This window comes from Sesamum indicum, linkage group LG8 (genome assembly GCF_026168435.1).
Source record: "Sesamum indicum cultivar Baizhima isolate 11 linkage group LG8, ASM2616843v1, whole genome shotgun sequence".
Classification (NCBI taxonomy): Eukaryota; Viridiplantae; Streptophyta; class Magnoliopsida; order Lamiales; family Pedaliaceae; genus Sesamum; species Sesamum indicum.
Window position 1 is genome coordinate 13,566,905 of NC_142664.1, and position 10,357 is coordinate 13,577,261.

Sequence of the window (10,357 nt, forward strand, 5' to 3'; positions counted from 1 at the left end):
ATAGTAAAAATTGTGGTCTTGAAATGCATAGTTTTGGAAATGAAAATCAAATTGGTGATCGATCATTGAGGGGCGTAAGGATGGACAAGATATTGAGGTTGTTTGGAGTTGCATTGCCTCTCCTTTTCTTAGCTCGTGAGTCTCCTCCTTCAATCATCATTATTGTATATTGAGTAATGAAGATAATTTTTTTTAAAAATTTAGCATAATTATAAATATTTTTTATTATTTTAAAAATTATTAATTTTTCATGATATTTGATGAAATTAATAATTGTTGGATCAAGGCATGAAATTGTCAACTTTGTCATTACTGTAATTTTTTTTTCTTTTTAAAAAATTATAATAAAATCAGACGAGGTGGATGAAAAAGTTGGAAAAATTGTTAAAATAAAATATCCACTTAGTCCACAAAATTTAATTTATTTTTGAAAATTAGGAATTAAAAGTTGTAGTCTACAAGTATATTTTGGTCAGTTTATAACACTTTTTTTACTATGGATCTACTACCAGAAATTCAATGCGTAATTTCAGCATTCAATGTGTATTCCTGAATAATCTCATTTTTCAATTATTCAACCATTTCATTTTACCAAGTTCAATGTTAGCCAGATTAGTCAACATTTATATGTTTCGATGCAACAACAAGATGTTATTTGTAACAAGTAGTTTTGTTGGTTGGTTAATTGGTCACATTTTATTCATGAAATGGCTTGGATTGGTATTAGTCACAAAATAAATGAAAACCAAACGAAAACTAATGGAATGAGTTCATTGTTAGACATATATTAAATCAATGAGATATTTATAAGTTTTTGAATAAAAAAAATAATTTTTAAAGTTACAGGATTAAATTGTGAAAAAATTCAAATTTATATAGAACTAAAAATACCACTCCCCTTAAGTTATAAGACTAAAATTGTAATTTTCCATATACGTTGCCACCATGTAACACTTGTGTCATTAAGTCTATTTTATATTAGTGATATTATTATTATAGCAAATCAAAATCTTGAATAAATTAATATAATTGACGAGGCTTAAATATATTTTTTGTCCTATAATTTTGGTATTTTAATATTTTTATTTTTTATTTTTTTAGGATTGTAAAATAATCCTATAATATTTTATTTTTGCGATTTTGGTCCTTCTGGTGTTGGATTTTACAAAAGTGTCTTGAATAAATCATGTGACCCTTACGATTTTGACTTTTTTCTCCTTTATCTTTCTATGGATTGCAAAAGAGTCCTGTCACTTTTGGACATGTAATTTTGGTCCTTTTTTGCAATTTAATAGTGAAAGAACGAAAAATTGTGAAATATTAAAAAGATATAAGACTTTTTTGTAATTTTAGAAAAATAAAGGATAAAAATACTAAAGTACTAAAATTATAGAACAAAAAATATATCTAAGGCTAATTAACACCAATCTTGATATTATCTAGTGAATTAATTAGATTTTTGGATCATTATTTTCTATTTGTTCACCCATGAGAAACCATATGAATTGGTTCTCTAACCACTAGGCACTAATTTTCACATGAGAAGAAATATAATTTTTTACTATAATTAATTATTATAATAAGAAAACAAAAATGGTGAATACATATTAATAATAGCTTTGCAACGGTCATTAGCCATTATTAATACAAGTGAGGTCAAAATATTAGTAATAATTAAAATCATGACAAATATTTTGACTATAACTGAAAACGATAATAAAATATAAAGTAAAAATTTAATTTTTCGCATAAGTTTTGTTTAATCGTGGTTATAATTATTGGTTTGCAATAAATTTTAAGTCGTGTCATTTATAGTGTAGCAAAAAGTTATTTTTTTTTCTAGTGTTGGTATACTCTTTAATTATTTAGAATTCTCAATCACCTCGTTTCTTCTGTACTCGGGTCTTTACAACTATGTACCAATATCAAATATATGTATTATTACAGTAGATCAATATTCATATATTAATAAAACTTGAATTCACGATAAAAATATTATAAGACTTAATTTCACTAATTAAATTAGGCCTCGTAGCCTGCCTTTTATTGTTGGGACAGAAAAATAGTGTAAAATCAATTAGACATAATAGTGTGCGATGGGTCAAGCATGTCAAGCTAGCGTATATATAGTAATGCAAATGTCTCTCTATACCAAAATTAAAGTCTGTGTGAAAACCTAAATTATCAATGATCGATCATTGATGAAGGTTGAATTAGAGTTTGTTTCTTCATGTCAGTACTGAATCAAATTGTGAATAACAATATTATCCAATATTACTCGTCCAGTGGTTCTAATGACGTGATGCGAGTACAGATTTTTGAAAATCTCTATTAGATAGTAATAGTAGTTGTTAGGAGGACCGAATAGTCCAAAACTATGAAAAATTGTCATTTTTGCTCGAAGTCCTTCGCTAAATTACCTTTTTCATCTCATAAAAAAGGAATTTTTTTTAATTCCTTGATTTACGCAATTTTCGTTTTAATCCCATTTCTTATAAAAAAAATTTCAATTTAATCCCCAAACCCCATTTTCTGTTGAATTTTAACGAAAGACTCGAGATTCTATTGGTGCAACTAGAATTTACTATTTCGCCTTTTTTTGGAGAAAAAAATAGAGACAAAAAAACAAACAACCTCCCTCTATAAATTGAGGGGAAAAAAAAGCCTGCAAAAAATGGAGCAAAAAAAAAAAAATGAAAAAACTATACAAGGTCCCCCTATGATATTGAAAATATTCAAAAAGTTCTCTGTAAAAAATAAAGTATCAATTACACCTTCTGTTATATGAAAAAAATTTCAAAAAACTCATTGAGGCCAGAGTTAGTGGTACACGGATGTTAACTGCAATTATAGGTTTGGAAAGTATATCTTTTTGATAATTTTACGCTTCTCTCCAATCTATTATATAATATTTTATATGCTATATAGTATATAATATATATAATTTAGTCATTTAATAATAATAATAATAGTAGTAGTAGTAGTAGTAATAATAATAGTAGTAGTAGTAGTAATATAGCAGTAGTAGTAATATAGTAGTAGTAATAAGAATAATAATAATAATAACAGCATTAGTATTAATAATAATAATAAGAAGAATACAAAAAGTCAATAATAAAAAACCCATCTCTTTCTCTCTCTTGTTCTCGTTGCTTCTTCCTTCTTCTTTCTCTGTCTGCTTCGTCTCCATTCTTTCTCCTCTCCAATTCTTCCCCAAACCCATCTCTTATAACCCTAAACCCAAACTCACGGCAACAAGAATGGTAGGTCGGCAACGAGGACGGCGACGAGTACGACAACGAGTACGGCTTCCATCTTTCTCCTCTCATTTCTTCCCCAAACCCATCTCTTAGAACCCTAGCCCCAAACTCACGGCAATAAGGATGGTAAGTCGGCAACGAGGACGGCGACGAGTACGACAACGAGTACGGCTTCCATCTTTCTCCTCTCATTTCTTCCCCAAACCCATCTCTTAGAAGCCTAGCCCCAAACTCACGGCAACAAGGACGGTAAGCCGGCAACGAGGATGGCCATGAGTACGGCTTCTTTCTCTGTTGCATTTTATTTATTCTTCTTTTTCTTGGATTTGGGTGTATTTTTAGCATCTTGTTTAATTCTTTTTCTTGGATTTGGGTGATTAATTATGGACTGCCTTTTTAGCCGAACTCTCTGTTTGGACAATTGTGGATAGTATGTTTGTATCATTAACTTATTGCAAGAAGTGACTCTTCGTTTTCATCTTCAGATTGTTCTTTCTATCTCATTGCTTCCTAGTTTTGGTTGAATGTTCTGTTAATGCTGATTGGTGCTTGCCATTTTGCCTTTTATGAATTTTGATATTTTAAGGATAAATTATTCATTAATCTGCTGATCATTTGGTTCACTTCATTTTAGGCAACAGTAAAGATAAAACCATTTAAAAAGTAAAGAATTCCATGACATATGTAGTGTTAATTAACACGTAGGAACCAGAGGGTAACTTCTTTTTAAGTTTTCATTTATCTTTTGTTATCCTATCAAACTACGTTTGTTTTGTTTTCATTTGCCAGTCACTAATAAACTATTTTCCTTTATATTATTTTTTAGTAATTTGACAAATAAATGTGATTTAGGAAGTCATAAGATTGAGACATGAATGTGCACTAGCGTTATGTGATTGTTGCTTTGATTAACTGTGGAGTTGTTGAGGCATAATTTCATGCATTTTGAATTGCTTTGAAAGAGAGTTGGAATATCTTTGCTTCTACTAAATCTTAGGATTCTTGTGAGATCATATTTGTTTGCTGAAACTCTACCCAATTGATCCTTATATCCCTAATATGGGACGTGCATTTATTTTGAAAAATTCAAAGGCCCTTCCCCTTCCGGAAAGAAAAAAAAAAGAAAGAAAGAAAAGTAAGAAAAAGGAAATTATATCTACTCCGCTGGTTTATGTCACTTAGTAACTGGGTAACTTCATCACAAATGTTGTTATTCACGTAAAACGGTGGCCGGAGCTATGAGTATGCAAAGCACTTTAGGTAAAACGTGTTTTGGTTGAGTAACCGGGTGCCTTCACCACAAGTGTTGTCATTCGCGTCAAAAGGCCAGAATGCGACGTTTTTTGGTTGAGTAACCGGGTGCCTTCACCACAAGTGTTGTCATTCGCGTCAAAAAACCGGAAAACGGCCTAAAGAACACAAGTCACGGGCAAAAACAAAGGAAAAAAAAAGCAAATAAAAGCCGTGACAAAAGCAAAAGGGGAAGAAAAAAGAAAAAAAATTCATTAGTGGCCAAAGAAAAGAAAGAAAAGCGAAATCCGTCCCGACTAGGTAGATGTAAGGAGATAAAGGGTATTGTGTTAGCGTCGAGGATAACATTTAGAAATCCATAGATTTTGTGGAAGCTTGATTGTCCTCCTCTATACTTGGCAAAACGAAGTGTTGTGATGTGATTGGCCTCTTACCCTCGTTATGATAAGTTAGCATTTGCATAATGTATTGCGGCGTTTGTGTTTTGAGATTACATGCGCATAGTATTTCATTATGTTGGAGGCAGTAACTTTAAAGACATTGCGGCAGTCCTATTTATTAGAAACTTGTCACATTTCTTGGTGCTGAAAATTTTTGTGTGTAAAAATCCTCTACTTTAGGCATGCCTTTTTCTTATGAAACTACTATTTTTGGTTGGGTGGAGGAGGAGATAGATTCTGGCCTTCTATTTATTGTAACAATATTTAAATTCTATTTTATTATAGTTTTCTTCAGTCTTATGAATTATTCCCTTTAGATTGCCATCCCAGCAGGGTGAGGGTGCAAGTTCAGTATATAGCAGTAGTGCATCTTATCCATTGAAAATCAACAGATACAATTAGATACCATCATTTGGTAATATTAGGTCTCTGTTACTTTTTGTTGTTCTGCATCTTTAGTGATTTAATCTTTGGTTGCATTCTTAAATCAATGTTTTTCTTGACTACCGGTGCAAAAAGCTCAAGAATTTGTTGTTACTTCCCAAGAGCTTATCACTCGGGGTTCAGTTCTGGTAAGTCACTCAAGAATTCCTATCAATATTTATGTTGATCTATCTAGAGAAGTTATTTAATATCAATATCTGAAATTAAAGTGCTTATTCTATTTATTCGATCTTATTGTTTTAGGATATTATTGTGGAGATGCTGCTGATATTGCTAATACTGAATCGTCGAGTGTTGCAAGAGAAGCTGCAATACCTAGTGCTCTTTGTGCAATACATAATGAAATTACCCATATTGGTCTATTTATAATGCTCTTTGTGCTCATGTGGATGACTTTGTTGCTGGCATTTTCTGTGTGTCTGTCCGAGCTTGTATAGAAAACTTATTTGCTTGTGAAGGTGGTCATATTTTTATTTTTTTAAATTGAACAAAATGTTGGAACTCTAGTGTTGAAGATGCTTTGTGGTGACTATTCTTTGAATGGCAGAATGTACTTTTTCTACGTGAAGTGTGAAAACTTAAGCTTTATGAACAACATGAATTTTGAAGTCACTGCATCAGCTGGCACATGACTGTTACATCTTACAAAAAACACTCTGATGTTTCTCAATACCTTGATGTTATAGTTTTCTCTTGTGGTCTGTTACTTGAATCGAGGTCCATTTACAAACTTGAGGGTTCATAGAGTTAATGTTTATTTGTTCGGTACCTTTTGTCGAGTCAATTTGCTTGCGAAGAGAGTCCAACTTTTATTTTAAAATTGAAAAAAATCTTGGAACTATTGTGTTGAAGGTACTTTATGGTGACTATTCTTTGAAAGACAAAATTTCTTTATTCTACGGCACTGTGGAAGTTTATGGTTTATGAATATTGTGAACTTGAAGGCCTCTGCATCAGCTGGTATGTGCCTGTTATATCTTAAAAACCACTCCACTGTTGCAAACTGCTTTATCGTGATGTTATGGTCTTTCTCAGGTGGATTATGTTGTTTGAATCCAGGTCCATTTCAGAAACTTGTGGTTTTATAGGGTCACTTTTTGTTTGTTCAGGTACCTTATACCATTGTTGCTCCAATATGATTCGACGACGGAGGAATCAGATAAGACAGATGCACATGATGTTGGAACTAGCGTTCAAATAGCAAAAAACTTACATGCTGTAAAAGCATCTCATGCCTTGTCAAGGCTTTAGTGGTTTGGTTGACGAGGAGATCCCGACACCCTACAATCAGGCTGCAGCTGATGCCCTTAGAGCTTTACTAACCCCTAAACCTGCAAGCATGCTGAAAAATAAATTAGCAAAAGACCTCCTATTCACATTAAACTCAAACTTGGAGTCCCCTGAGGTAAATGCTGCAGATTTTGCATTTTGACAAAGAAAAAACATATTGGGTGCTACTTGAGCATTGCCTCATCTTCTTGCATCAGTATCTGCATATTTTCTTTGAATGTTTGTGAAACTCAGAGCACTATAACAGGCAGGCTTCTTAACATACCTTTTCTGATATGTCTTTGCTTCTTCTTCTTTTGTAAGTACTTTGTTGATGTAGATAACTGAGGGAAAAAAGAGAGGAAAGCAATATGTTCTACATGTTTGTGTTATTAAAAGGTTTCAAAATCACGTCCTTAGATCTTCTTGGCTTTAACTACTTGGTATGTAGTTGTCATGAAGATCCTATAACTGATTCAAGTTTCATTTTTTTTCTTTTCCCGATTTACTTTTTTACTAGCAAATCCGGGTGTGGTGGTGGCATGGATGTTTTCTGGACGTTCTGCATTTAAATCTAGAGAACTTAATTTTCCTTTGAACTGTCTTTTGCACTGGACATAGTATTTAATTCAAAGAATCTCTTGCAGGTCAACTATTGGTTCTTTAAGGGAAGAGGTTATTTGTTTGCATCTAATAGAGTATCTTCGTCCGTATATCTATCTTGTCAGATCAAAGAAATTTGGTGTTGGGCCTTAAAATCTATGCCCTTCCTATCTATGACTAGTTGTGAAGTTTCCATGCATTTCTTATGTTTGATATGCAAACCTATTTGCACATTTTCCTCCTCCTTACCCCATAAAAAAAAACAAAAAAGGAAGCTTTAGCACCAGAAGTTCTTTTCACGAGCCTGAAGGTTTTATTTTTTGCATAATGATTAAGAAAAGGATATCTGTTATGTGCAAGTTATAATTCTAATCTATATATAGGTTGTCTTTCTGATAATAATTGGGGTGTGGGTGTTACTTTCCATAACTATCTAGATTGAAAATGTTTTAAACACATATACTGTAGTTCCAAGTGATGGCCATTTGTAGATGCTCTATGCCATAGTTGATGACCTTGTGGGACTCTCAGATATCATGACATAGTTTCACTTGATCTTTCATTTACAGATAATCTGGAATTCCTCCACTCGAGCAGAACTTTTGAAATTTGTGGAAGAGCAGCGTGCAAGCCTCAGTTATCATGGTTCATATGACCTTAACATGGTTCATATGACCTCAAAGATTCGCATTCCTTTGTTTATGAAGCATTATCTAAGGAGCTCTATATTGGCAAAGTGTACTTGAGAGTCTATAATGACCAACCAGATTTTGAAATTAGTGAGCCTGAGGACTTCTGTATTGCCCTTGTTGATTTTATATCACATCTAGTCCATAATGCACCCGCTGCAAGCATGGATACTCATGTTAATAGTGATGTAACCACTGATGGATCTGCCGAGCAGCATTCTTCTGATGATTCTTCAGCATCACTTGATGGGAAAAGCTTGGAGAGGGAGGATTTGGAATTAGTTAAAAATCTTCAATACGGTCTGCTATCCCTTCAGGTAGAAGTCTGGTGGTTTTTCATCTGACACTTTTTTAGTCACCCTTGACACCTTTTTTTCTGTAATTTCTGTAAGTTCAGCACTTGTTGACAAAGAATCCGAATTTAGCTTCAGTGGTCTCCACAAAGGAGAAGCTATTGCCCCTTTTTGAATGCTTTTTTCTTCCTGTTTCTTCATCAAGCAACATTCGTCAGCTATGTCTACTTGTTTTGTCACGGTTGACAACATATGCACCTTGTGTGGAAGCAATGGTCGCAGATAGCTCTGGTTTGCTTATTTTATTACAGTTGCTTCACTCATCTCCCAGCTGTCGTGAAGGAGCTTTGCATGTTCTCTATGCCTTGGCAAGCACGTCGGAGCTAGCTTGGGCAGCTGCAAAGCATGGACGGGTGGTTTTCATTCTTGAAGTTCTCTTGCCAATACAAGGTAAGCTGATCTCATAGATAGCGGTTTCTTAAGAATTCTATCTTGCTCTCTAAAATGGAAATTTTGTGTAGAAGAGATTCCGTTGCAGCAAAGAGCCGCATCAACTTTGCTATTAGTGAAGCTTGTTGGCCAGACTATGCATGGGCCTAGAGTGGCGATAACTCTGGCAAGATTTCTGCCTGATGGCCTTGTCTCGGTAATCAGGGATGGTCCTGGTGAAGCAGTTGTGACTGCTCTTGAACAAACAACAGAAACTCCTGAACTTGTCTGGACACCAGCAATGGCTGCATCGTTGTCTGCACAAATAGCAACTATGGCTTCGGATCTGTACCGTGAACAGGTGAAAGGACGTGTTGTTGATTGGGATGTACCTGAGCAGGCTTCTGGCCAACAGGAGATGAGAAATGAACCTCAGGTATAACTACTGTGTGCTGCAGATGTACTCTTTTGTTTTTGATTGATTACATGGATGTTCTAAAGAACGCCAATTCTGTTTAATGACTTACATCATGTATTGCTGTCTAGGTTGGAGGGATCTATGTTAGGTTATTCCTGTAAGATCCCAAATTTCCACTTAGAAATCCCAATAGATTTCTTGAAGGGCTGCTGGATCAGTACCTTACATCCATTGCCGCCTCACAATATGATGGCCAAGCTGTTGACACTGAACTTCCTCTACTTCTTTGTGCTGCCCTGGTCTCTTTACTCAGGGTGTACCCCGCTCTTGCAGATCATGTTGGATATCTTGGTTATGTGCCCAAAGTTGTGTCTGCAGTAGCCTATGGAGCAAGCAGAGAAACAATGGCTTCAGAAACCTATGTATCTGTGGATGGTTCGTCGCAACAAATTTCACAAACTCCTCAGGAGCGAGTTCGCCTTAGTTGTTTACGTGTTCTACATCAGTTTGCAGGTAGCACCACCTGTGCAGAAGCTATGACAGCCACTAGTGTTGGGACACCCCGGGTATGCTGTGGTTTTCAGCAGCCCCCCTTTTTCCCCTCCAAGAAAATATCATACAAAAGATGTGTTTATCTGATTAAACATCTGTTGCTTAGTTTGGTATTTTTCTGATGAGCTTTTTCTTCAGGTAGTTCCACTTCTTATGAAAGCGATTGGTTGGCAAGGTGGAAGCATGCTAGCTCTTGAAACCTTAAAGCGTGTTGTAGTTGCAGGGAATCGAGCAAGAGATGCACTTGTTGCACAGGGTCTCAAGTGAGCATCAATATCTCTTTAGACCCTAAGTTGTAGAATTGTTATGCATGTGAAATGTGCAGACGTGGTTAATGAAACAACAATGCACATAAATTCATCTGTGTTTTCATGATAAATTTTCTAAGATGGGTGCATAAGTAATGCAACATCATGCAATTAGTATTTATTAGATACAAAGTAATTTTTGGCCCACAACGTGCAATTATGTGTCACCTGGGCTAAGATATTGGTGGGTGATTGAGTCTGATTTTAGAATATTATTGGGATATGCATCCTGATAAAACTACTGTTGCATGTTCTCTGTGTCATGCAATAGTAACATGGCATATAATTATTGTAGGGTCGGTCTTGTGGAAGTTCTTCTTGGCCTTCTTGATTGGCGAGCTGGGGGAAGAAATGGGCTTTGTTCACAGATGAACTGGAATAAGTCAGAAGCAGCAATTGGC

The 10,357-nt window shown here is 34.7% G+C and overlaps 1 pseudogene across 1 annotated transcript; it reads left to right on the forward strand.

Annotated features, from left to right (window-relative positions):
- The first annotated feature begins 3,124 nt into the window (after positions 1-3,124).
- On the forward strand, positions 3,125-9,915 carry LOC105179449 (dnaJ homolog subfamily C GRV2-like; annotated as a pseudogene). The gene is made up of 7 exons (XR_016066706.1): positions 3,125-5,523; positions 5,639-6,800; positions 7,837-8,273; positions 8,354-8,699; positions 8,771-9,114; positions 9,225-9,662; positions 9,787-9,915. The product of XR_016066706.1 is annotated as a dnaJ homolog subfamily C GRV2-like (transcript).
- The last annotated feature ends 442 nt before the right edge of the window (positions 9,916-10,357 follow it).